General features: G+C 39.3%; 2 pseudogenes; both read left to right on the top strand.

The window, feature by feature from the left end:
* The window catches only part of LOC143387938 (semaphorin-4C-like), a 57,351-nt pseudogene extending 42,911 nt beyond the window's left edge, over positions 1 to 14,440 (top strand).
* An 8,709-nt stretch (positions 14,441 to 23,149) lies between these two features.
* Positions 23,150 to 23,258, top strand: LOC143389420 (small nucleolar RNA U13; annotated as a pseudogene).
* Positions 23,259 to 26,695: the final 3,437 nt, after the last annotated feature.

Raw genomic sequence — 26,695 nt, 5'->3', positions numbered from 1 at the left:
TATTGGGTAGTGATAAATAATTTATTCCCTGCTCCACTGAATATTCTAGGGTTTGATGAGAATACATTCTTGAAAGAAATGAAAATATCAAGTTATTCCACTTACTACACTGTGATGAATATGCTCCACAAATATATGAAATTTTACCAAGCTGGGGAAAACAGCCATAAGCAGTATGAAACAATTTCTGATAAATTAGAAAAGTGAGGAGAAAAACATATCAAATGTTAGAGCATTAATTAAAATAGTCAAGATAAACATTTATATTCAAAATTTTAAAATTCCTCAAGAAAAAAAATTGGATAGGACCAAGAAAAATAAATGAGTCATTTGTATAGATACTTCTATTTGGTTAAAAGTTAAATTCTTATCAGATGTTTTCCAGAAAGGAATTGGAGGCAAATACACATTATATCACCAAGACCCTGAAACTTGGCTCATCACCTATCAGCAAAATTCATTGTAGTCTAACATTTTTGGAATAGTTAAAGAAATTTGCCTACAATGAAAAATTTGCTAAAATGTAAAATTTGTTTAATGCAACTACAGACTTGTTATTCCCATGTCACTAGTGTTCTCTTTGATTCACGTGCTTACATTAACAAGAAAAAATGAAGTTTTAAAATTCATTTAAAACAGTATATTCTGTCTGGGTATGGTGGTGCATACCTGTAATCCCAACAGCTTGGGAGGCTGAGACAGGAGGATCACAAATTCAAAGCCAGCCTCAGCAAAAGCGAGGTGCTAAGAAACTCAGTGAGACCCTCTCTCTAAAAAAAATACAAAACCAATATATTCCATCTTACTCCATTTTTTTCTAATTATTGAGAAAGTGGATATAGCATTTTAATATAACTCTGGATCTTTATGAAAATTACTAGATATTTTACTTGTGTTGTTTCACCCAGTACATTTGTGAAAACTGCAATTTAAGAATAAACATTGAGGGCTGGAGATGTGGCTCAAGCGGTAGCGCGCTTAAGCGTGCGGCCCAGGATCTATCCTTAGCACCACATACAAATAAAGATGTCATGTCTGCTGAAAAATAAAAAGATAAATATTAGAAAATTCTCTTTCTCTCTCTCTCTTTCTCTCTCTCTCTCTCTCTCTCTATCTATCTCTCTCTCTGTCTCTCTCTCTCTTTAAAAAAAAGAATAAACATTGATGTTCAATTTTCTAAAGCTATCTTAAAACAAAGAGTATTGTGCCGATAGAAGTATGAGAATTTTCTCAGGGTTCATGGAGAGACTTACTATGCAAGATATATTAGCTTTCTGATCTCCAAAAGACCCCAGAATTCATCAAAATTAATTTCAGTCAGCCACACTGGTTCATGTCTGAAATTGCAATAACTCTGGGTGAGGCATGACTATTGCAAGTTCAAAGCAATGTTCAGCAACTTATTGAGGCTCTGAGCAACTTAGAAAGACCATGTATCCAAATAAAAAGTAAAAAATGGGCTGAATATGTGGTTCAGTGCCTAAGTGCCCCTGGGTTCAATGCCTGTTACCAAAAAAAAAAATCAGTTTAAAACAACACTTAAGACACAACTATCTTCATCATTTCATCATAATTAGTTTCTTAACAAATAAACCTAACAAGTGATAACTATTTTTATTGTCCCACAGGAAATACTTGGCAGGAATTCTTCAGGAAAGAAAGGTCCTTATAAATGTTGCAAAAAATCCTTTGATACAACATAGTTCCCCTCATAGAAGACAGGTAGAATTGTTTTATGTGTGACCAGAAAGCAATTGTTGAAGTGTCCCTTCCCACGATATACATTATAGAAAGAAAAAACTTTAAATGGTTAAAAACACCCTTTTGAAACTTTCTTTCTGTTATGCAGCGCACTTAATGTTTTTCAAGCTTTAAATGTGAATAGGAGAAACCTTTTTTGTGTGTGTGTCCTGCATTTTATAAGAAATTCTTTTAATACGATAATGATCTTACTTTATGGAAGGTAAAAATGTAATCGAAGACATCAAACATATCTCTATTTCCTTCACTGAAGTGTATAAACAAAAAAAAAAAAAATAGGGGGTGACAGATTCAATCTGATGTAAGGCATAGTTCCCTATGCCTTGCATCTGGCACTTGTAAGTGTTTCTGTTTTACTATTATTGTAATTGTCTCTGGATATCATTTTTATTGCCACCAAAATAAAACAAATAAATAAAAACAAAAACACATAATACACTCCCACATACAAACACAAAGACCAAAAAAAATTACCAAAAATTCTAATAAATTTAGGAAAGAAGTTGGATAAGAATAAACCAAAAGGTGAATGAAAGGAGAAAACCATAAAATAAGCAGAAGACTGGGGGTAGGACGTGACAGGGTAAGATTGGGAAAGGGACATAAATGTGCATTTAAGACACCTAAATGTCAATACCTGCTAAAACTGGGGATCCAAATATGGGCTCTCTGTGCTTCTGAAACAACCATGTATTGCTACTTGGTGAAGGAGCAGAGCCTAAAGTTCTCTGTAGAAACTACTCAGTCCTGATTGAGTGGTACAACAGCAGGCAGAAACAATACATTAAATAAGAGGCAGGACTTGTTCCAGAAGAAGTTCATTTCCAAACAAAGGCTTTATTTCCACACTGGCTGGACCTGCAAGCAGCAGCATGGCAACCCAATCCACATTTTTAGTAGTTCTATAATTGTTCACTCTAGAACTCCCTCAGCTTCTCTGTAAATTTTAACATTTACATGGTAAAAGTTGGAAAAATATGTCTTTGAATTATCCAACAATTTTAACTATTATGCAAAGTTTAAATACTAAAAGGTCATACATTGTAAAAGAAATTCATATTCTTTAATATGGTGAAGACAGATACCTACAGAGAATAGAAACCACCAAGCACTGGCCCATGGCTTCCCAAGTTTCTGAACTCTCTCACTTTCTGTACTCGCTTGCCTGGGGATCAACAGTTCAACAGAGTGAGGGCAGTCCACAGACAGTGCTTTGAGCTGTGTTTATACTGTTTTCTTTCCTAATGTCTGTGATATTATGAGATTAATATTTTTAAGAGGATAAAATTATATTTATAGTGTATGTTATATGTGTATTTCCAAGGCCCTGTGTTAAATCTCTGTCATCAAAAATGTAAAATAAAAACAGAAGAGAGATGGGCATGGTGGCCCACACCTGTCATACCAGCATCTAAGAGGCTGAGGCAGGAGGATCATGAGTTCAAGGCCAGCCTCAGGAACTTATCGAGGCCCTAACCAATTCAGTGAGACCCTGTCCTGAATAAAATATTAAAAGTGGCTGTGGATGAATCCTGAAACCTAGAAGTCACAAAGTTAATCTGCAGAAATGCTAAACCCAGGGGCTAAATGTTTGTAGACTATGTAACTCAGGAGGTGCCTGAGGACCCAAGGTAGATCTGATAGGGATCCATGCCAGGGCTCAGGACAGGGAGTAGGACACTGTGCTGCTTCCAAGGAGCTTTCAGTTAGTGCAGAGTGCTTCAGCCCTGGCACTATTGATATTCTGGGCTGTCCCAGCTGTGAGGCATGGCGTGTGCATTGCAGGAGGTTTAGCAGTGTCCCTGTTATCTACTCACTTGATGGTAGTATCACCTCTGCATAATTGTGACAAGCAAAACATTGCCATGTGTCTCCCCACAGACAAATCAACTCTATCATGAATGACTGGCATAAGACAAAATATTGATAATCACTATTAACAAGAATTATAATATGCCAAGTAGTGAGGAACTTTAAAATTCTCATGGAAAGATAACATCCATGGAAATTTCTATATCCTGACAGGCACAGTGGTTTACACCTGTATTCCCAGCAGTTTGGGAGTCTGAGGGAGGAGGATTGAAAGTTTGAAGCCAGCTTCATCAACTTAGTGAGACCCTAAGAAATTTAGCAATACCCTGTCTCTAAATAAAATATATAAAAGGACTGGAGATGTGGATCAGTGGATAAAATGTGCCCTGGGTTCATTTCCTGGTACAAAAAAAAATAACTTGTGTTTCTTGCTTGTCACAGTGGCACATACCTATAATCTTAGCATCTTGAGAGGCAAAGGCAATAGGGTGACACATTTCAGGCCAGCCTCAACAACTTGGGAAGACCCTGTCTCAAAATAATAATAATAATAAGAAGAAGGAGAATCAGAATAGGCTGGGGATGCATCTCAGTGGTAGAGCACTTGCCTAGCATATGCAAGACCCTGGGTTCCACCCTCAATACTGAAAAAAAAAATTACATATCCTAGGTGATACTTATAATCAGAAGGAAAATGATAAGTGATATATATACTGTTCCATGATACTGTGAAACTGCTCCCAATTGTATTGGGATTCAAAGATGACCAAAATCTATCCAGCAGGATATTTTATTGAATGCTCACAATAGTCTTCCAAATAGTTATTATAGTATGTACTGAGTGGAAAATAAACCAGAATACCCAGAAACATTATTTCTTTCAATATTAAGATGCTGAGGTTGATGCTTAATGTTTCCAAGGCTCACGTCACCATCACCACCCCCCACATCCACCAAAATAATACTATCTATGCAGGGGACACACATATGTATCAACTACCTACTGTTCTAAGGTCATCAAATTATTTAATGCTCATAAATCCCTATGGTATCATTCCATTTTACAGAAGGATAAGAGAAATTGGAGATTTAGCCAAAGCTAAAGTGTTATAAATTGGTAGGTGAGGGATTTTTCACTGCATCACAAAAGTGGTTCCTCTTTCCAGCTGCACACACAGGGAGAGAGACATTCAATCCTCATTATTAATAGTTTCTATCTGTGCAAATTTTCCTACCCACCAGATTTAATTTGTAACCTCAAAAATCAATGCTCTTGACACTTTCATGGTCCTTTATGAATACACACAGAACCATGAAAACTTTTAGCCACCAAGTGTGCATGTACCCACCTAGATCATGCCGCACCTTCTTATTATTTCATGGTCACTATCAACATCAAGCAGCATTGATGGTGCAGGACTGAGTTATGCAAAACACATAAGACAGGCTACAATTGGGGGCATGCGAGATGACCATCAATAGATAAAGCTGCCTGGGCATCACTGATGTGAGGCTAAAATACTGACATGACAGTCACGTTACCCAGAGTGAGAAAGATGTCAAACCCTTTCCAGCAGCTCTTTTTTTTTTTTTGGAGGGACCAGGGTAACTCAGGATTGAACTCAGGGGCACTTGACCACTGAGCCACATTCTCAGCACTGTTTTGTATTTTTTTTAGAGACAGGGTCTCACTGGGATGCTTGGCACCTCACTAAGTTTCTGAGGTTGGCTTTGAACTTGTGATCCTCCTGCTTCAGCCTCCTGAGATGCTGGGATGACAGGCATGCACCACTGTGCCTGGTCTAACCTGTACACTTCAGGGTAAGAAACTATCACAGGTGAATCTGTAGGCCACAGTGGCACCCTTCAGAGGTGCAATAGCTCTACCCTTTGCTTCAGGCCACTATAACGGTCCACCATTAGGTAGAGATAAGCCCTGGACACCACTGCCCTTTTCTTCCTGACCATGTCCATCCTCCGTAGTATATGCCAGATGGATAACACAACCCAGATTGATGTGGCAGAAATATCTACAATGATCCCACTGAGAGAACAAAATATCAACAAAGAATGTGTCCTACATTGCAGCGTCCTGATGGTTCACAGTGAGAAGAAATGCCATTTCTTTGCCTAGAATGACCAAAGGGAAAAATAATCTTCAAATTAAGACATTTTCATTTTAAAGGCACTGATCTACATTATTTGGTGACAAAAGGATCACTCCTATGAAGAAGAGGGCCCTAGGGGGTAGCTTGAAAAATAACTCAAAAGTGTACAGTTGGGGTGGAGTATGAGTGTCTGAGTGATGGAGGGGGCTGGGAATGTGCTAGGGGTGGTGGTGCATACCTGTAATTCCAGCAGCTCAGGGGGCTGAGGGAGGAAGATGTCAACTTTAAGGCTAGTATCAGCAATATAGTGAGGCTTTAGGCAACTCAGCGAGTCCCTATCTCAAAATAAAATACAAGAAAAGGGCTGGGGATGTGGCTCAGTTGTTAAACACCATTGGGTTCAATCCCTGGTACAAGAATAAAATAAAATAAAATGGCTTGTATAGTGTAAACAATGTGATAAAGGCACATTGTTTTCACAAAGATAAAGCCATGAGAAAGAATCAAACTCACGCCCACTCCCTGCCCATCAACCTCTGCTCATCTCTTAGCTTAAAGGAAGAGCAAGCAGGAATCTGTCACCAGCTAGCTGGGGAGCATTGCTTTCTCTGGAATCATGCTTAGTACCACCAAACTTTATCAGCTACTGTTTGTTTCCTCCCCCAGGAACCTCAGGTCTTTTCCCAGATAATGTGGATAAATACAGCCTGGCCCTGAGGCTGTATCATCTGCTGCTCTACCTGTACTCCTACTATATACAAAACTAGCAAAACCATCATGGACCATAGGAGGGGCACACAGAACCCCATTCACGATCTGAGTAAGAATGTATCAGGACTCCAGAGTAAAAATGTATCAGGACTCCAGAATGTGTCAAATTGCTTTTTCTACCACTTTCTACACTAGGGGATATTCATTTCACCCTTTTTAGCTGTGTCTTATGATGTAAGCTACTTGAAATTGTGCATGATACATTAATCACAATATCTAAGGATTATAGAGAATATATTCTTCCAAGCACTTTTTCTAATTCCTCTTTGCAACCCTGTGAAGTATGTTGGTAATACTCCACTTGACAGGAGGAAAATCTGAGCTTTAATACATTAATTTGTGGGCTGGCATTGTGGCTCAGTGGTAGAGTGCTTGCCTAGCACAAGTGAGGCACTGGGTTCAATCCTCAGCACCACATAAAAATACATAAACCAGATAATGATATTGAGTTCATCTCTAACTTAAAAACTATTTTAAAAAATGTCTCTAGTAAGACTCTAACTCACACAAATATGCACATCAAATGTCTCTGTGACTTAAAACTGCTTCCTAGATGGGCATGCCTGTAATCCCAGCAGCTCAGGAGGCTGAGGCAGGAAGTTGGCAAGTTCAAAGCCAGCCTCAATAACTTAGCAAGGCCCTAAGCAAGTCAGGGAAAACCTGTCTCTAAATAAAATAAAAAAGGGACGGGGCTGGGATGTGGCTCAGTAGTTGAGTGCCACTGAGTTCAATCCCAGGTACAAAAAAAAAAAAAAAAAAAGAAAGAAAGAAAGAAAAAGGAAAAAAAAAAAGAAAAAAGCTGTTTTCCAACTCCCTTCCTCTTAGGTAGTGAAAAATTTCACATGTATTAGAGATAACTTTTTTCCCACTTGAAAAGTGGCTGCAGCATCCTTCAGAGCAAAAGTACTTCACCTCCCCAAAAATGTGCAGGCATAAACTAGATTCACTAGGAATCTGTGCCTCAATGAAACCTGAGGGGGAATGTGATCATACTTTCCAATTCACAAAATATTTTTATGTCATCTGCACAGTCAAATGCAAAGAAAAAACTGAGGGTTATCCACACAACAGACAGTAGGCTTTAGTGTGAAAATCCCAGCTCCTATCCCTGCACCCCCCAATAAAAATTTATGGCAAGAACTTACATCAGAAACTGCAATATTCTTGCTGAAACTGTATATGCTAACCATGGACAAACTGTGAAAAGTGATGACATGTCTAACCATTTGCTTGAAAAGTCACCAATCTTGTTTGTGTTTACCAGTGGCTAATCTGCAGGTTACATCAGTTGAGGTCACATTGACTTTATACACCCATGTGTAGAAGTGGAATTAAAAAGTTATATTTAGCTGGGTGCAGTGGTGTACCCCTGTAATCTCAGCAGCTCTGAAGGCTGAGGTAAGTGGATTGCAAGTTCAAAGCCAGCCTCAGCAACTTAGTGAGATCCTGTCTCTAAATAAAATAGAAAAGGGGATGGGGATATAGCTCAGTGGTTAACTGCCCTTGGGTTCAATTTCAGGTATAAAACAAAACAAAAAAAATCTTGTTTAAATATGTGGATTGATAAAATAAAAACAACAATCATTCTTCATCTTTGAAGAGGGGAGAATCTTTGTAAAAATGCTAAGCAGAGTGTTTGTGAGGAGTGAATAAGAGGGGATTTTCTGGCTTATCAGACCACAGTACAATTCTGCTCAGAAATTCATTTTACCAATTAATTAAGAGATGCTCAGATATTGTGAAAACCATTTCCTAGAAATGGATATCAGAGAAAACAGGTTTGTAGCTGTAACTCCATTCCACTTCTTTGAGGCACAAACTTCTGGTACATTTTCTCCAGGACAAGCACTACCTAGCATTCCAGCTTTTAACAAAATGATTCCAATTCTCTTTATGACTATGGAATTATAGAAGAAGGGAATCAATAAATCTTAAGTAATATGCCAACAGGTCATGATCAAGTATAATAAGTTCCTGTCTTCTATTTCAGTCTCAATTTATGTTAGGTTCTTAAAAAGTGTTTACAAATATTTGTTTCCAAGCCAAAGGGACATAACATAAGCCCCCCCACCCCCAGCTCCATCTGTTGGTGGCAGACAGAGTCTTAGTTCTGTGGCAGGCTTGAAAGTTTCTTTCTTTATAGGATTCATGATATTCTGATTGATATATTTCATTCAGGGTACCCTCCCCTTGCATCCCTTCAACTCTCCCTCTGACCCCTTTGTCTATACTACAGTTATGGTGTAAGCAGTTTCAAATATACCACAACAAAACCCACTATTCTATATAATTAGCATACACAAAAAATCGCCCCTTTAGAGGGGATTGAACCCAGGGACACTTAACCACTGACCCACATCCCCAGCCCTTTTCATATTTTATTTAGCAACAGGGTCTCACTGAGTTGCTTAGGGCCTTGCTTTTGCTGAGGCTGGCTTTGAACTTGCAATCCTCCTGCCTCAGCCTTTAGAGCCACTAGGATTACAGGTATGCACAACCACGCCTGACTCGGAACTATAGTTTTTAGGAGAGGGGTCAAGGTACTAGAGTGCATGTTACAAGAGCAGCCCCTTGTTCTTCTTTTGATGACATACTTCAGTGTGCTCTCATTTCTAGCAGCCCTTACTTGCAAGGCTTTATGGAATCAGCCAGGTTTTGACGAAGCCGTTACCTAAAGTCACCACCAAAAGGGAAAGGAAAAAAAATTCCAGTGTGCTCTTTGCATTCCCAGGATTATCCCTTGCTCTGTTCCATGTGTTCTCTGGCTGAAAGGCTGCCCACAGAGCAACCTGCTTTATAATTCAGAGACTGGGGAGGCTTCAAGTTGCAAGTCACATATTAACAAAGAGGATTTATCTCATCACTGCAGCCCAACAGATGCACACAAACTTCATACATACTGCAGATGCTATAAGTGTGCTCCCAAGTTGCTTTTTTGCTATTGATGCCTAATGGAGAGTAGAAATAATGCCACCAATATTCTAGGGTCACACTACCTAAGGATTCAAGCAGGCTGCTGGGCTCCATCTCCAATAATAAAAGGATGGGAAATAAGGAGGAGAGAAACATTCTGAGCCTGTGCTGTCTAATCTCTGCCACAAAACTTCAACCCTGCCATCAGCTGCAAACACGTATGGGCACTGGAGATCCAGTGAGATACTGTGATATTCATTTACTTGTGTGTGGGAAGGGTGGATGAAAAGCTACACATATTTAGAGTTTCAACAATAATTTAAAAAGTGGCATGACATCCTTGGAAAAAGAACTCCTTGCCTCTAAACTTAAAAGACATGGGAAGACAATTGCTTAGAATAAATCAATTTGGATGGGTACAGCCACTCTGGAAAGCAATATGGAGATTCCTCAGAAAGCTTGGAATGCAACCACCATTTGACCCAATTAAACCACATGGTATCTCATCAAATAGTGTGCCCCCAGGCCTTCCCAACCCCCATCAGGATCAGCAAGCTCTCTCTTCCCTTCTATGGCACTTACTGGATTATGCCATGATGAAGTACTATGGGACTCCCCCCAAACATACCCATGTACTTGAGCTTAAACACAGGGACACTCTATGAGCTGCATTCCCAGTCTCTTTTCAAACTTTATTTACATACAAGTTCTTACTACATTGCAAGGGCTGGCCTTCAATTTGTAATACTTCTGCCTCAGCCTCCTGAGTGACTTGGAAGACAAGTGCCAGGGCTCCTTGATGGTGGCTAGGGGCTTCTGTCCTCTACTGAAAGAAGCTTCCGAAGGATGAGGATCAAGATTTCCCACAGGGAATCATCCTTCTCTGCATCTACTTATGACATTACCATATTCCTTGTCCACTAGATCTTCTGGGAGGCACCAGCTGAGAAGAAGATCGAGTGTTCTGAGAAAGGGAAGAGCAACCATGTGGATGCTCAGGCTCTGCTGGCCTCCTGAGCCTCACAGGGCACTGTTCCCTGGAGTACTGTCATAGGAGGTCAGAGCTCTCTTTAGCCTCGGCACTAGTGGCCCTCACCTAGGGGTCTCACTGACTGATCCCTTTATCCCCAAGATGGAGTGTTTCAACTGCATCTGCTTTCTGCAGCCTTACAACACCTCCCATCTGTATGTCTGTGGTACCTACGCCTTTTAGCCCAAGTGCACCTACATTGTGATTGCTGCCCCACCCTGGCTGCCTGCCACCCTGGCCTCCAGTATGGGGTCCTGCCCTCATGCTCATCCTCCTTCTGCCTCTAGAACATGCTCACCTTCACTTTGGAGCATGAAGATTTTGATGACGGGAAGGGGAATTGTCCCTATGACCCAGCTAAGGGCCACACTGGCCTTCTTGTAGGTGAGTGGCTGTGCCTATTTTGGGTGAGTTCCTTGGAACTTGACACACTCTGGGGTGTCTACACCTTGTTTATGGCCTGACTGTCCTTCCATTTCCCACAGATGGTGAGTTGTACTCAGCCACCCTCAATAACTTCCTGGGCACCCAGCCTGTCATCCTCCAGAACATGGGGCCCTATCACCCCATGAAGGCAGAGTATGAGGCCTTCTGGCTCAACAGTGAGCAGGGAGAAGGACTGAGGAAGCCCAGGGTGGGAAACCTGTGAGGTCCTTGTCACCTTATGACTGAACCTCCTTGCCTTGCTGCAGGGCCCCACTTCATTGCCTCTGCCTATGTCCCTGAGAGTGTGGGGAACATCACAGGGGATGACGACAAGGTGTACTTCTTCAGTGAGAGGGTGGTGGAATACGACTGCTGTACCAAGCAGCTGCAGGCCCAAGTTGCCCATGTCTGCAAGGTATTGAGCCCCCAGCATGAGCCCTGGGAACCCTGTGGGCTGGGCATCGGCTGACCCACTGCATCTCCTTGATATCTGCCAGAGTGACATAGCTGGTGCACACACATTGCAGAAGAAGTGGACCAAATTCCTGAAGTCACAGCTGGGGTGCTCAGTGCCCAACCAGCAGCTCTATTTCAACCAGCTGCAGGCTGTGCACACCCTGCAGGGTGCCTCCTGGCACAAGACCACCTTCTTTGGTGTATTTCATATGTGATGGTGAGTTGGCCAGGAATGATGGGGTGGGAATGAGCAGGTGTTCACGTCAAGGGCAGTATGTGGGTGGGAGGGCCTGAACCATGCTGTCCTATAGGGACATCCAAGTGGTCAGTGTCTGGAACACTGAGTACTTGCCCCTTTTAAAGGCCCCTGGGGAAAGAAGGCAAGGCCCTGCCTGGTGGCACCTTAGATCTGCCTGCTGGTATATTCTTCTGCCCATGAGCATTTTCTGCTGATCCCTACATTCCTGCAATCTCTGGAGCTGGGGTGAGATGTTAAGGTGGGCATCGGACCTGACCCTTGAGATCCCTCTCTCATTGCAACAGGGGTAATGTGGACCTTTCCTCAGTCTGTGAGTACCAGTTGGAAGAGATCCAGTGGGTGTTCCAAGGTCCCTACAAGGAGGAGGACATGGTGGGGAACCAGCAGGTCAGGACCAGAGCACCACTGGGGACTAGGCAGAAACCAACCCTGGGTTGTTTGAGGAAGTGCAGAAGTGGGGTCAATACACTGACCCAGTACCCAGCCCCCAGCCTGGTTCAGTGAGTCTTTTGGGCAGGAATGTTCCCTGTCAGTTCCAGTGGCCTCCCAACAGCTGATAGCTCCCCTGTCCATACCCCTACCCCAACAAGTGCATCAAAAAATGGCACCATCACCATGGTCACACCAGTTCTCTGGAGCTGGCTGACAGAACCCTCATCTTCATCAAGAAGCACCCACTGATGGACAAGCAGGTAGAGCCTTCATGGGGCCAGCCCCTGCTCATGAAAACACCAACTTCACCCACCTGGTGGCTGACCAATTTACAGGATTTGACAAAGCCACCTATACACTGCTGTTCATTGGCACAGGTAGGTAAGCTCTTGGGTGTGTCTGGGGCTGGAAGACACTCAAGAGCTTCATTCCCTGTCATTGACACTCCCTTCTCCAGACTTTTCCAGGAGATGGCTGGCTGCTCAAGGCTGTGATCCTGAGGCCTGGGGTCCACCTGATTGAGGAACTGCAAGTGTTTGATAAGAAAAATGTGGAAAACCTTGTGCTGTCACCAAGCAAGGTAGCTAATTAGACTCCATGCACTGTCATTGCACCCACTCCACCATCCCCAAATCAGGTTGGCATGGTTGGCCAGTTCAGCACACCTAAGTAAGCTCAGGGCAAGCCTGGGAAATCAGGGTGTGTGCTGACAGGATTGGCACTCCACAGGAGCATTATGTATACCCTGGTCCCTGCAGGGCTGCATTCCCAGAATTAGTCCTGGAGAAAACTCATGTTTTTTTTTTTAGACACCTCTATGTGGGTCCAGGACTCTGCTTACAGCCTCCTCTCTGATCCTCTCCATACTCGCCAGACTTCCCCAGCTTTGACATGTTTATGGTGCCCTCCCAGCGTTGGTTTCTGCCTAGTCCCCAGTGGTGCACTGGGCCTGACCCGCTGATTCCCCACCATGTCCCCTGAAGTGTTGTCTTTTTCCTTAACCCTCATACACATTTGCAGCATCCTCTGGATGATGATTTGTTTGCCTTTTGCAGCTATTATCACTTAAAATTGTTTCCCAGCACATGGAGTAATAGCAGAAAGAATATGGGGTTGTGTAAACACTTAGATTGGCAGTTAGCATTCAAACAGAGAACACCTTATGCTGTGCTGGTGCTATTGTGAGAGCCAAGGGCACTGGAGGAAAATGTTTCATGCCTTCTGTGTGTATAGCCTCCCTGTTTTCTTGAGACTTGCACCTTCCTTTGCAGTGCTGTCTTCTGCCTCTTCTTCATATGGGCACCTCTCCTGCTTGTGCTCCTTGGGGTCTGAGCAGCCCTGGGATGCATGTGGCCCTACCAACCCTCTCACTCCTCTTCTCCCACAGAAGCTTCTCTTTGCTGGCTCCTGCTCTCAGTTGGTCCAGCTGCCCCTGGCAGACTCTGTGAAGTACCACATCTGTGCAGACTGTGTCCTTGCGCTGGACTCCTACTCTGCCTGGAGCATCAACACTAGTCACTGTTTGTCTGTGGCCAGCTACTCTGGGTGAGCTGGGTTCTGCAAGGGCTGGGACCAGGAAGGTGTGTGGATACAGTGGTTGGAACCACGCTTCTGACACCCCTTTCCTCTGCCAGATCTCTACTTGTTCAGAACATGGGGATCTCAGATACCAGAGGCTTTTGTGACCTTCATGGCACTAAGAAAGGTGAGCTTTTTTGTGTTCCCCTCCACTCCAGATGGGCTGTGGTCCTTAGGTGGATTTTCCACATCACACCTCCCTGGCCCTTGGTCTCTTGCACTGACTCTGCTACCTTCTCTCTCTGTTGCTACAGTCAGGTGAATGCTGAAAAACATCACAATGGTAGTGGGCACAGACTTGGTACTTCCCTGTCCCTCTCTTCCAAGTTGGCCTATGCCCGCTGGATCTTTGAGGGCCAGGACCTACCTGCAGATGAATCAGGCTCCATCCACTATGATGCCCATCTCCAAGCCCTGGTGGTGATGACTGCCCAATATCACCATGCTGGGGCCTACAACTGCTTTTCAGAGGAGTAGGGGACATGGCTGGCTGTTGAGGGGTATCTTGTAGCTGTGATAGTGGGCCCCTCAGTGACCTGGAGGTTCAGGCCCCCATGGAATACCTATGGCTTATGTGGCTGGCTGTGGTTGCCCTGGGGGCACTGAGGCTGGTGTTACTGGTTTTTCTGGTTTGGTCGCTTTGCCAGCGGCTTCAGGAAAATCTGGAAAATGATATCAAGGCAGCAGAGAGGACCCTATTGTACCCGCTGGAGTTGCTCAAACATCACATCAGTCTCCTTTCCATATCAAAAACAGAAGAGTAATTTTGAGATCCTGTTGGATACTAGTAATTGGATGGCCCCTCTAGATTGTGCCTGGACATGCTGGGGCCAGCTTGGAGTTGGGTCCCTATCTGCACCTCCTGGAAACCCAGGCCAGCCCCTGCCTTCTTGAACACCTCTTTCTAGGGCCCTCAGGAGCGGGCCTAAGGGCCTGTGATATTGTTTAGAGACACTTTTGGTTGTTAAAATGGCAGGTGTTGTCTACATTCTTTCATGCCCAGGTCAGCTCCCACCCTAAGGACTGTTCTGGCTCAGAAGTTCAGTTGTGCTGATGTTGATAAAGAAAACTTGCCCTGTCCAAAGCAGGGCCCTTCCCCTCCAGGTTGCTCTGACACACCTCTCATCTTGCTCTCCTCAGAACACTGTTGTCACCTGACTCCATTTTGTTTCTTTGTTTATGTATTTTCTATTTCCACAATGATAAAGATCTTTTTCAATTGTATTGTGTGAATTATTCCTCCTTCAAATGATACCTTTTCTCTGGGGTCATTTTGCTTTATTCAGATGTATTATTTTTTGTACTGGGCACTGAATCCAGGGTTGCCACATCCCAAGCCCTTTTTTTATATTTTACTTACAGACAGCATCTCCCTGAATTCCTTAAAGCCTCACTAAGTTGCTGAGATTGTCCTTGAACTTGCGATCCTCTGCTATCAGCCTCCAGAGCTGCTTGGATTACTGGTGTGCACCAAAATATGTGGTTTAATTGTTTAATAACAGCTTAATAGTTTTTATTTCAGGGAGAAAGCTGTCCTTTCCTGCCCCTACTCTAGTTATAGTTTAACTAGTCATAAATCTCTAGAATGACAGGTTGTTGTTGTTGTTGTTGTTCAGTCCTTTGGAAATCTCTTTTATCTGCTTGTGTCTGCAGCAGTTGTTAAATCTTCTGTTAATCTGATTATTGATCTTTGATGCATAATGTTCTTTTGGGTTTCTTTTAGATGTTCTCTTTTTTATTTATATTTTAATTATTGTTATTTTATTTTTGGTTTTTGGTACTGGGGATTGAACCCAGGGACATTCTAACTCTGAGCTACATTTCCAGAATTTTTATTTTTTATATGGATTCAGGTTCTCACTAGGTTGGTTAGGGCCTTACTAAGCTGCTGAAGCAGGCTTTGATCTCCAGATCTTCTTGCCTCACTCTGAGTCATTGGGATTACAGGCATCACCACCACACTCAACTTAGATTATAACTTTTAAAAATTGGTATATTGTAAATATACATAATCATAGGATTCATTATGCCACATCTGTGCATGCCCATAATTTGGTCAATCTTGTATATAATATTCTTAACTTGGGATTTTTTCTCCCTGGGTTTAATGTAGATCTCAGTCCTATAACTCCAAGTTGATAAGTCAGTGTGTCTGATTTTGTGAGGGAGTTTCTGCTGCTTTTATTGTCTTTGTACATCTATTCAAATGGTCCCTTTTCTCACTTTTATGTTTTGTTCATTTGTTACCTTATCAGGGAGGCCATCCCTGCCCACTGCATTATAGCCTTTCACTGACTTCAGAGCACCTAGCACCACCATAATATATACATACACACACACAGTTTATGCACACAGATATATTTCAGACTAAGCATATATTTATGTATAAGATACACACATATGCATTATTCTTACCTTTCCATAAGCTCCATGTAAGCTCCATATAGTATCATGCTGGCCTGTAATCTCAGTGACTCCAGAGTCTCAGTGGGAAGATTGCATGCTCCAAGACAACTTGGACAATTTAGTGAGGCCCTGTCTCACAAAACAAAAAGGGCTGAGGAGTAGTTCAGTAGAAGCACACCCCTGAGTTTATTACATTAAACAAGTTTCTTTAATTTTTCAAATGATTATTTGCCCAAATCTACTAGTTGGAGGTAAATATTGATATTTAGTATTTTATACTCATTTGGGAAGATAATTCTTGACTCTTATTTTATAAGTCAGAAGAAAGAAACCAAGCTTAGCTTTTCAAAAATTGGTTACCCTGACAAAAATAAAATTCTAAACTTGCACTTGCTTCCATTCCCCGAATAACATAAAAGAATTGATTTTACAAGAACTACAAGAAACCTGAAATTCCTTGAAGCACCAGTTTAACAAATTTATCCCCACAATAATTCTGAAAATATTAATTTAATTAAGGCAAATAATTGTGTCTTGTCAAATGGGAATATTGGGCCTCTGTTTGTTTATTGTTTTATATTCCAAGGGGCTTCCCAGAAATGTACCAATTTAAAATCTTGTTAATTAGCCATTATTTAATGAGATTAACTATCATTATTTTGGAATACTAAGTATAGTGAAAATAATAGCTGAAGAATATAACTATGCTAAGCAATCAATAACTTGGTTTATTTATCCTAACAACAATGCAAATTTTATAAAGAAAGACAAGAATTAAAAAAAAAAAACAACAATGTTTGTCTGTTTGTTTTCCACAGATACATCACCATGTATCTGTGGAACACAATGCTGGTTAGTGTTCAAAACATTTATTGAATGATTGATTGATGGATATAAAACCAATCTAATCATATGGAGGACCTATTTCCTCAACATTATTGTTAATTTCCTCCAGGTTCCATTGGGAACATAGGTGCTGCTCGTTATTCCTAAAGAAATTGAGATAGAGAACTGGTTAGAAGAGAATATTCATATCTTCTGAATTTACTGCAAAATAGTTTCACTGATTTACAATAGCTATATAGTGGATGAATAAGGGTATGGAAAGAAATGTTACTTGCTGAGAATGAATAACTCAAGGTGCCTTTCTTTGTTTGGGGCCAAGCTCCAGAAAAGACATTTACTTTCCTCAACTATGAGTTTTTTTCCAAAAATATAATTTATGAAGTGAATAACTTAAAATTTATCAGAGTTCATATTTATCTTAAATATATGTTCAAATTTACTTCAGTCCAATCAGTATGAAACAACTAAAACTTCCACTAATTATGTGCAGATAAAATACCCAACTAGTTGATATTTTTAATCAATAAACTCCTTGGGGATAGTTACCTATTCTTTGTAAATTTTTATTTCAATGAAAAAATTATTATTTCAAATAATAATTTCAATAAAATAATTTACCAAAAAAAGTACATACAGATCCGAAATCACTTATACTAAATAAACATTGGAAACAAGATATACTCCATAACTTTGTGTCAAAACACAAGTGATACCAAATTGACCTGAAGCAATTTACAGTTCTTATATAACTCATTTTCAACCCCCAGCCCTATGTTGCAGCTTCACCTACCGGAGTGTGTCTTCCCCACCCCACTGGGCAGGAGCTAGTGCTGACAGTTAGGGCACCATCATATTTGCAGAATGCTTTATACCTGATCTGCCTCCACTCATGTGTTTCATGCCTTTTCCCTGTCCCCACAGAAACTGCAGGTCAAGGAAGAGTATAGAGCCACATTCAGTGAGATCAGTAAATCAGGGTACTGGCTGCTCTCAGAGATGGAACTGCAGGTGTTACTCATCATTACCAAGTGCTTTGAGGACATGAAGGTGGCTGCTTAAACTGTGGATACCAACAATGTGGGTTCTTGAGTAGGCCAATGAGTGGGCACTGTGGGAATCTCCCAAACTAGGTAGGGCCTTGCCCCTGACTGCCCACCCACTGTTCCTTCCCCCAGGACACCCAGATTCTCATTGAGGTGCACAAGTCAGGTTATGCCCGCCCTGGTGATGTGGAATTTGAGGACTTCAGCCAGCCTGTGATCTGTGCACACTCAGAAAATGGCCTGGACACCTGCTCAGTTGGAGAGCCTAAGTTCCAGGGCCCTGGCCATAGTTGTGCCAAGTGCTGGCCTTTTGGCAAGAAGAGCAAGGTGGGGGCCCAGAATGTTGTGTGAGAAGACACTGAGTGGGGACAGCTGAGGCCCTAATGAGTTGAGCCCAGCCACAGGAATGCTGAGTCCTGGGCCATACTTTTCCTCTTTGCTACATTCCTGGGCTGGAGGGAAGGAAGGCAAGTCAGCAGCACATTGGCCTGGGAGTCCCCTGAGACTGAGGAGGGCAGGATGTTGTCCTGTGGCATCTGTCTGCTGATGCTCAGGATGCTGGGAGAAGATCTGCTGGTGGAATTCGTGCTGGACTGACAGTTTGTGTTCCTGTCTTTTAGGAGTGCCCCTAACCCCAGATCTCTATCCATCTGATGGATCCTTATGCTCTATAGTTTTGGTATTTTTTGTTTGTTTGTGTGTTTTCAGCATCAGATGTAAACCCTAACACCACCGGTTTATATCTTGGACAGCTCCTGACTCCCTAGTATGCCTTAGACAACTCCCACTGACACCAGCCATTCTGGTCTTCAGCCCTCTCCTCCTAAGCTGTAACCCCTGACCTTTTCTGCCTTCCACAGCCCTCTATAAGTGGCATGCCACTTTGGCCTGTGTCTGAAGACTTTCTTCATGCAAATGCCTCCTGTACCTCCTTCTAAACTGAGTCCAGAAAACCCAGTGGACTATAGCATCCCTGTTCCAGCCCCTAGACCTAATAGTCAAGGGATGTAGGAGATGGGGTAGAGAGAGGTGTGACCTCTTTCTCTGAGTCTAATGTCCTCCTTGTTACCTATCAGATTTTGTGTTGCCCTTACATGTACTTTCTGTGTGATTATGCACCCTGATTTGGGATATTATTACTATTTTTAATTTCTTTTTTGCTTTTGCTTCTCTGCATCCATACTTATGTTCATCCTTCTGTCCATCTTCATTTTCTGCCCTTGCCTCCTCCTTGCCTGTCCCTTCCTGGACCCAGCTGGTAGTCACGCCCCCCCCAACCCTCTTCCCCCTAGAGGGTGTCATGTCCTTGGCCTTGCCTAATGGGTTCCCTTACCAGCTATGTCTATGATCCCTTGGTCTTATTGAGTGAGATCAGTAAGTCAGTCAATCTGTGGCTATCATCCTTCCAGATCCTTCCAGGAGGCCATGGGGGTAAGTGAGGACTATGGGAGGAGGGATGGCACTGGCCCTCCCATCAGCAAGGTGGTGGACCCTAGGCTTGCTTCCTGCAGCCAACTGGGTCCCACTCCTTCTTCACTCTGTCTATGACCTTGCTCCCAAGATATTTGGAAGGGGAGGAAGGTGGACTTGAATCTTCAGGAGTGTGCAGCCCCTGGAAGCTTCAGCTTCAGAATCCCAGACTCAACCCTCTCTTTCCTTTGCAGACTGTGGCTTCAGAGGATTTTAGCCACTTGCCCCTGGAGCAGCAGAGAAAGCAGCTCCAGTATCAGTTAGAAGAACACAAGCAGGACCTGAAGAAGAGATGAATCAGAGGTAGGGCCTGGCAGAGGGGCCAGGCAGGGGACTGAAGAGTGACATTGGGTTATATTTAAAAGAATGGTGTGCTCAACAATAGAGTGCTTGCCAAGCACAGACAAAAAGGTACCATAAAATATTTACACTCAAATGCACCCAAAAATGTCACAGAGACACCAGCAGGGAGGTTTTATAGGTGATTCTTCATGTGCCTGGAGGAAACTGTTGCTTTCGCTCTCATGCAAGGATTTCTAGCAAACAGAGTGAAAGCTGCCAGCTTATTTAGAAGGCTGGGAAACCTGGGTTCCCAAATCAGTGAGCAAGAATTCAAGTCAATGAAATTATGGTCTCATTTTTCCTCACTTCTGGTTTTAGATACAAAATCCTGACAAGAAAATTTAATGATGTACTACAAAACAATACATGGCATGGTAGTGTTAGTTGGGTGCCACAGAACTGTATGCTTCATAGTAATCACAAGAGGAAATTTTATGTTATGTCTCCTTCACCAGAATAGGAAAAGGTTATTTTTAAAGAAAAAAATACATAATCAATTGGGCATTATCCCAACAATGCAAACATGGTTCAATATCAAGAAGCCTTACAGTCTAATCCATCACATTAGAGAGTGAAAAGAAAATAAAAGCATATGGCTAACTTTTTAATAATTCAAACATTTAAATATTAAAAATAAAAATCTGCCAGGTTAAAAAGAAAATCTATCTATTTTGGATATTGAAAAACTATCTATTTAGATAGAAAAACTATCTATTTTGGATATTGATTATATCAGTATAATTTCAAGGACTATAACACACACACACTCATAACAATTATTAATATATTATTAGTGGCACAGAATGTTAACTTGAGGCAGCTCAGCTCATGTGGGGCAAGGAGTATATAAAAAGTCTCTGTAACTTCCCTCAATTTTTCTATGAATCAAATTTTTTCTCTTAAAATTAAAAAAGAGAGATCCATATATCTCAAGACATAAAATAAATAGTATCTACATCTTGCTCAGAAAATCTTTAAATATATGAATACTCTAAATTTATGTATACAAAATTAATACTTAAATGAAAATTTAGATCATTGAATTATTCTGACTATGAATGAAGTCAAATGTAATATATCCTTTGTTAAAGTTATTTTACTCATAGATTTAAGTTTAGAGCAATTTTTGAAAAAGTTTGGAAAAAAACATAGACACGATTGCTTTATTTTGGCATTGTTCACAGAAATGCCAGAATTAGAGATAATCAGGAGAAGTTGGAGACAATGTTAAGATAATTATACTGGATTTGTACAATTTCAAATGTATAAAATTGAATTATAGCTATATGAATTAGGCACAGAAGACTTATTTAGTGAGACATATTTATATTTATCCAAGTACATACATAAAAATCATTAGAAATCTGCATAAACAGAGAAGTGGGCATTAGGGATGAAGGATAAGAAAAACGTGAGTTAGGAGAATAGCATGAGACAAAATGCAGAAATTCATGAGATGACCCCTGTGCACCTGAGATGAAGACAAAAGAGAAACAACTAAAAATTTATTTACCTAAATAAAAATCATTTCACCATTTATCAATCATTTTATCCTATTAGGAAAATAAAGTATACAAATTTATTTGTTTATTATTATTGTTGTACTTAAGCTGGAGAAAGAAAAGAATGAAAAGACTCTTTCTCAAGGTAACTCAGAGAGTGGAAAAGTATAAATAAAGCAATGATCATGGATGACTTCTGGAGTAATGGTTCATCACCATTTTCTCTCATTAGAGTAAATACAAGAGGGAAAATGTTAGGGAATTAAGAAAAGTATAAAATCACCCCAGAGAAATAATACGCAGTGAAAATAATTCTTCTATTTATCTCTAGTGGCAAATGTCAAAGAATTATTTTACAAAGAAGCAAAAAGGAGGAGAAATATCTGAATATTCTTTGACGGATTTCTTTTTCTATTTTAACTTGATTATGCAGCAGAAATGGATTTCTCATTTTGAAACCAACAAAGGGTGGCATTTTGGCCTTCTCACTCTGACCTTGTGTGGATTTTCTATTTGCATATTCCATCTCAAGTGCAGTATTTCTCAGTATCAAGGACTAGATACACAGCAGAGCTGTGCTGCTCAATGTATCATCTGTTCACAATGGTTTTGCATAATGGCTCTATGTTGCTTGGAGATGTGCACTTAATTGCAGCAATCCATACAATACTCTGTAATGCTCCACACCTTAATTAGCTCTTCCACATATTAAGGGGATGCAAGGAGAGGGAAAATTCATCTAGATGTTAAAGGAGAATTCACATAGTTTTTCCTCAACTGATATGTCATAAAATATTAAATGACATTTCCTTTACTCTTAAGAACTTTTTGAAGAGTAAAGTATGAATAAATTCTACACATATTTTGCCACAGTGGGAGGGGAATAGTTTATTTAAAACAAGGGCAAACTGAGGAAAAATTATCCTATCCTAATGTCAAATTTAATGCATGTGCTCTTTACCTTGGCTTTCAAAATCGAAAATTAGCATAGATATCTGGACATACTATCTTAATAAGAACATCATTAATTATAATAATCTTTAAAGATCACTGTAGAGCCACAGTTGGTTTTAATTTCATATTTAGAAATATCAATTTTAGCTGTTTAATTTGATAAGGTAAAACATATAGAGAAAAAAACCTATGATGATAACACAGAAATTTTTATTAAAAATTTCAAATTTATTAAAATTTGTCTATGCTCAATCTTTGTCAGTGCTAGATTTTTTTCTATTTTATAAAAATAAATTTTGAAACATATTTCTGATAGGATTTAAAATGCAAACAAGTAATATTAAAGATACACCAAGATATTATTGACATATAGTGTTAGCATCTCTTTGAGGCACTATATATTCTAAATAATTTTTTATTTTATCTAAGTCTCAAAACTTTATGATGTAAATATTTTTAAGCAAAATTCATAGAAAGAATCTATGGCATCAAAAAGGTTAAGAAACTTGATAGGGCATAAATACTAAATGGCACAAATACTAAATCTGGCACTGACAAAGACTGAGCAGAGATATTTAGTTTGATTCTGAGTACTGAAAGGAGAATAGCAATAAGGATGGTCAGAATCGAGAAAGACATAGATAAGTTTATATAACTTCCTGTTTTACACTAAAATGCATACTTCAAGTGAACTTCTCAAGTACATTTAGTTTGAAATATGTTAGAACTCCATACATGTCCATTGATAAATGAAACTGATAACTGAATTATAACAGAATGAAAGGTTCAGAAAAAATGGAAAAAATAGCAGAAAAGAAGTATTCAGATCATTCTTTTAGTTATTTTCCTGACATCAAATTTCTTTGTATATCATGAAGTTATGATATGATTATGATAAAATTATGATATGATTCAATCTGTTATACTAACCAAGATATAATTGCATGGATTTTATGACCTATATAAAAAAGAATTAAACTTTAATCATTTATTTCATCATGACAACAATCTTTAATATAACTTATAAAAATAGAATAAATATACTTTTGGTTCATAAGTGTGATGATTATTGGGTGTTCATGTGGCTGGTGTGGGAGATGTGCCTTGCTCTACATCTTGTCACTACATCTGCACATTACTTATCTGTTGTCAAAAAAAGGCTAAGGAAGGTATTTTATTAGGTAAATTTAAACTCCTTCCTTCTCTCTTGAGTTCTTATTTCTTTTTAATAAGTGATATAATTCCACCTTACTCTGATCTCTCCTCCTGGGGCCCATGAGCCACCCTAGAAATTGTCTAAAAAGAACAAAAAGAATTATCTTTCTTATTACCTTCCAATACATATCACATACTGTCCTGTTCAATTTTCAATTTAACATACTGTCTTGTTCAAATTTTCAATTTTTTTTTATTTTTTTTACAATTCTAAACCAACTAAAGGATGAAGTCTAACTCTAAATAATGACATATCTGAACTTTCTTGATCTCTTTACCCTCTTCACATAATTCCAGTATATTATATTTTCACTTCCCTAAACACAGTTGCTTCAAAATATGTTCAGGCCTCATATCCTGGATAAAAATTTACAGAATAGCCCTGAAAAACTACCCTAAACTGTTTAATTATTATATTTTGCACATAAAAGTGAACACAAATTTTTCATTATGTGGATTTACCATTTTCAGAATGTTAATAGTATTTGTATGAATGTCAATGTTAATTTTTTCTTACAAGCATAAATACCAAAAAAAATTGATAAAAATTCTTTAAAATTATTAAGGTACCAAGTAATTATAACAAAACTAATGTTTCATTTACACTATTTTTATTAAACAGATGGAAGTCTGATGGCTTTGACAAATAGATAACATAGAAATCAAGATTCAGTGAGGGAAGGAGAGAAAGAGAGAAGCACACAGGCAACTTCACATAAAAAGTAGCTTTGAGGGCTGGGATTTGCTCACCTAGTGTGGGTGGGACCTGGGTTCGATCCTCAGCACCACATAAAAATAAAGGCATTGTGTTCTGTCAATGTACACCTAAAAAGTATATATTAAAAAAAGAGTAGCTTTGAGTACTAAAATGTTATGGAGTCTGGCTGTTACGCAGTCAGTTACGCAGACTGGCTGGGCTAGATGTTGCTGGGGCCACTGTGAGCCAATCATCAGCTGGCAGTCTGGAAGTTTGCTGGCAGCTGGAAGTTTGCTGGGGCCCCTTCGGCTGTGGCTCTCAACAAATTTTTAACCAATAAATCTCTAAGACAACATGGATCTGAAAGTTTTTATAATTCTTACACTTTTTTAAAAAATTCTAAGTCAAGAACTTTAACACACACAAAAAGAATTCTGAGCTAGAACAACCACAGAAAAAAAACTTTAAAAAAATGTTTAGGAAAACTGAGAGCTACCAAAGGTTTATATTGCACCAGAGCCAGTACAAATGTGTTTAGGATAGCAAATATTTTAGTATATGAAAAGATAAATCTATACACAACATAGAGAATGAACTTCAGTTTCACATAAATCACATATTGTTATTGTTTGTTGTGAGGCTTTTAAGAAATACAAATATCTTAAAAGAAACAACTGAACCTTGCCAACATAGTAAGAATTCTTGCCAAAAATGAACATATGTAGTTCTAACTCTTTAAGTATATTCTTTGCCAAAAAGAAAAGATGTATACTAAATAAGATTTATTTTTAAGTTTTCTAAAGTTAAATAGCAAAAATGCAATTGAATAAGTGATATTCTAAAACTGTTGGCTCTTGAAATATGCATCTTTTTTAACAAATTGAATTAGGAATGATGAGATTTTAGAAAAATCTTATCAATTTTAAGGAAGCTAGCTACTTTAATTTAAGTACCTTTTAACTCAAAAACTTGGCAACTCAGAGATGTCACATGACTCAATTATATGCATGTTTAAGAACTGTATCAATTCAACACACACTCATTCAAATGCACATTTTACTGAGCACTATACCAATATCAATGGAGGTCATAAAAGCATTAAAATACTGTTGCTATCATGGAGGATTTTATAGTCTAGTTGGAAATTCAAGACCCTAGAAATAACAGCAAACAAAAGGAAGTGCATAAAAATGTAGCTTAAAAGAGAGTCACAATATTGCTGGGTGCTTAAACAACATTTTTGGCTATGAATTAGCTTGATTATGGCTTCATAATTGCATTAGCATTCTTCAAATATAACACCATGCATAAAAAGAGCATGATTTCATTTGGAAAAACAACAACAATAACAAAATAATGGAAAATAACTTTATTCCCAGAGAGTGTTATTAAAGTCAAAACACTAAATAAATGAATCTATACAAAGTATTCTTTCATGTAAATGCTAAAATTAATTAAAACAAAATAGTCATGTTTAGTAAGGGGAAAGACACCAATAAGTTGTAAAAACATTAAAACTAACATGAATAGAGAAAATCATCAAAAAGCAGCATTGGTTTTCATAACAAAACATTTTCTCCAATTAATAATTATTTTGAGTTTTGGTGAGTGGGAAAAAGTTCCAAATATGAGAGCTAAGGAAGAACTTTTTGAAAGTGTCATCATTAGAGAGAAATGAGGAAATCACAATATGCGACTCTTTCGTTAGAAAGGCCTGGGGACTCATCCAACCTGAAGGCAATGGAGGAGCCTCTTCCCTGCTAAATGAAACTCTCACAGCATTCAGATCTCACAGATCTTCTCTTTTCATTTTCATCCATTTTGCATCTTCTATTTCTTTCTAATCTTATTTCTACTAGAATTTTAGCTTTTCCAATGAATTGTCTTACTCTTTTCATCTTACATATATGGTTTGGTTTCTTCACTGGAATTTTGGTTTTGCTTTTATTCTAAGATGCATTTCACTCAAATTTATTTCTTAGCTCTAAGTACTACTCTCAGATTTTAAGCCCAGTTGAGCTAATTTTCTTTTTCTTTTTTCGCTTTTGATTTCTATATCTCCTATCAATATATTTCTTCTGAATTTAAGGTCAGAAAAGTTAGGGGGTAGCCTCCATTCTGCTTAGTCTGAAATATTGACATTTCCTTTTGCAAGCTTGTGTTTTGCTAGTGATCAATACAAAAGAGAAAAAAACAGCAGAAATAATAAATTGATAACTCATTGCTATAAAATTTAAGTTCAGTCTTAAAACCAGTTCCAAAATAATAATGTAGTGACATAAATATGTACAAAAGATTTGATTTTATTATCATATTTTAACTGACTCATTTTTTCATCTAAAATATTTTGAGAGGTCTCCAAAAAAAATCAATCAAAGTATACATTTATATTAACATCAGAAAACTCTTTCTCTCTATTTAAAAAGATGTCATCCACTCAAACTCATTTCTACCTCTAGTGTGGTGCCTTAAGGCCATCATATTCTATAGTCCTAAGAATAAATTTAGGATGCTTTCTTGGAAACTTTTAAATACTAGAGATATATAGAAATAATTTTGGCTTTGAGCAAAGAAGCCTATTCTTTATTTTACTCTTTAGAGAGTACAATTAGTCTACATTGCTTTTCTCCTAGGATACTATAATTTTGGCAACTTTTCCATTCATTGTTCTTAC

Source organism: Callospermophilus lateralis, unplaced genomic scaffold, assembly GCF_048772815.1.
Source record: "Callospermophilus lateralis isolate mCalLat2 unplaced genomic scaffold, mCalLat2.hap1 Scaffold_73, whole genome shotgun sequence".
NCBI classification, from domain to species: domain Eukaryota; kingdom Metazoa; phylum Chordata; class Mammalia; order Rodentia; family Sciuridae; genus Callospermophilus; species Callospermophilus lateralis.
Note: the sequence above shows the minus strand (reverse complement) of the source record. Positions and strands in the feature narration are given on the sequence as shown.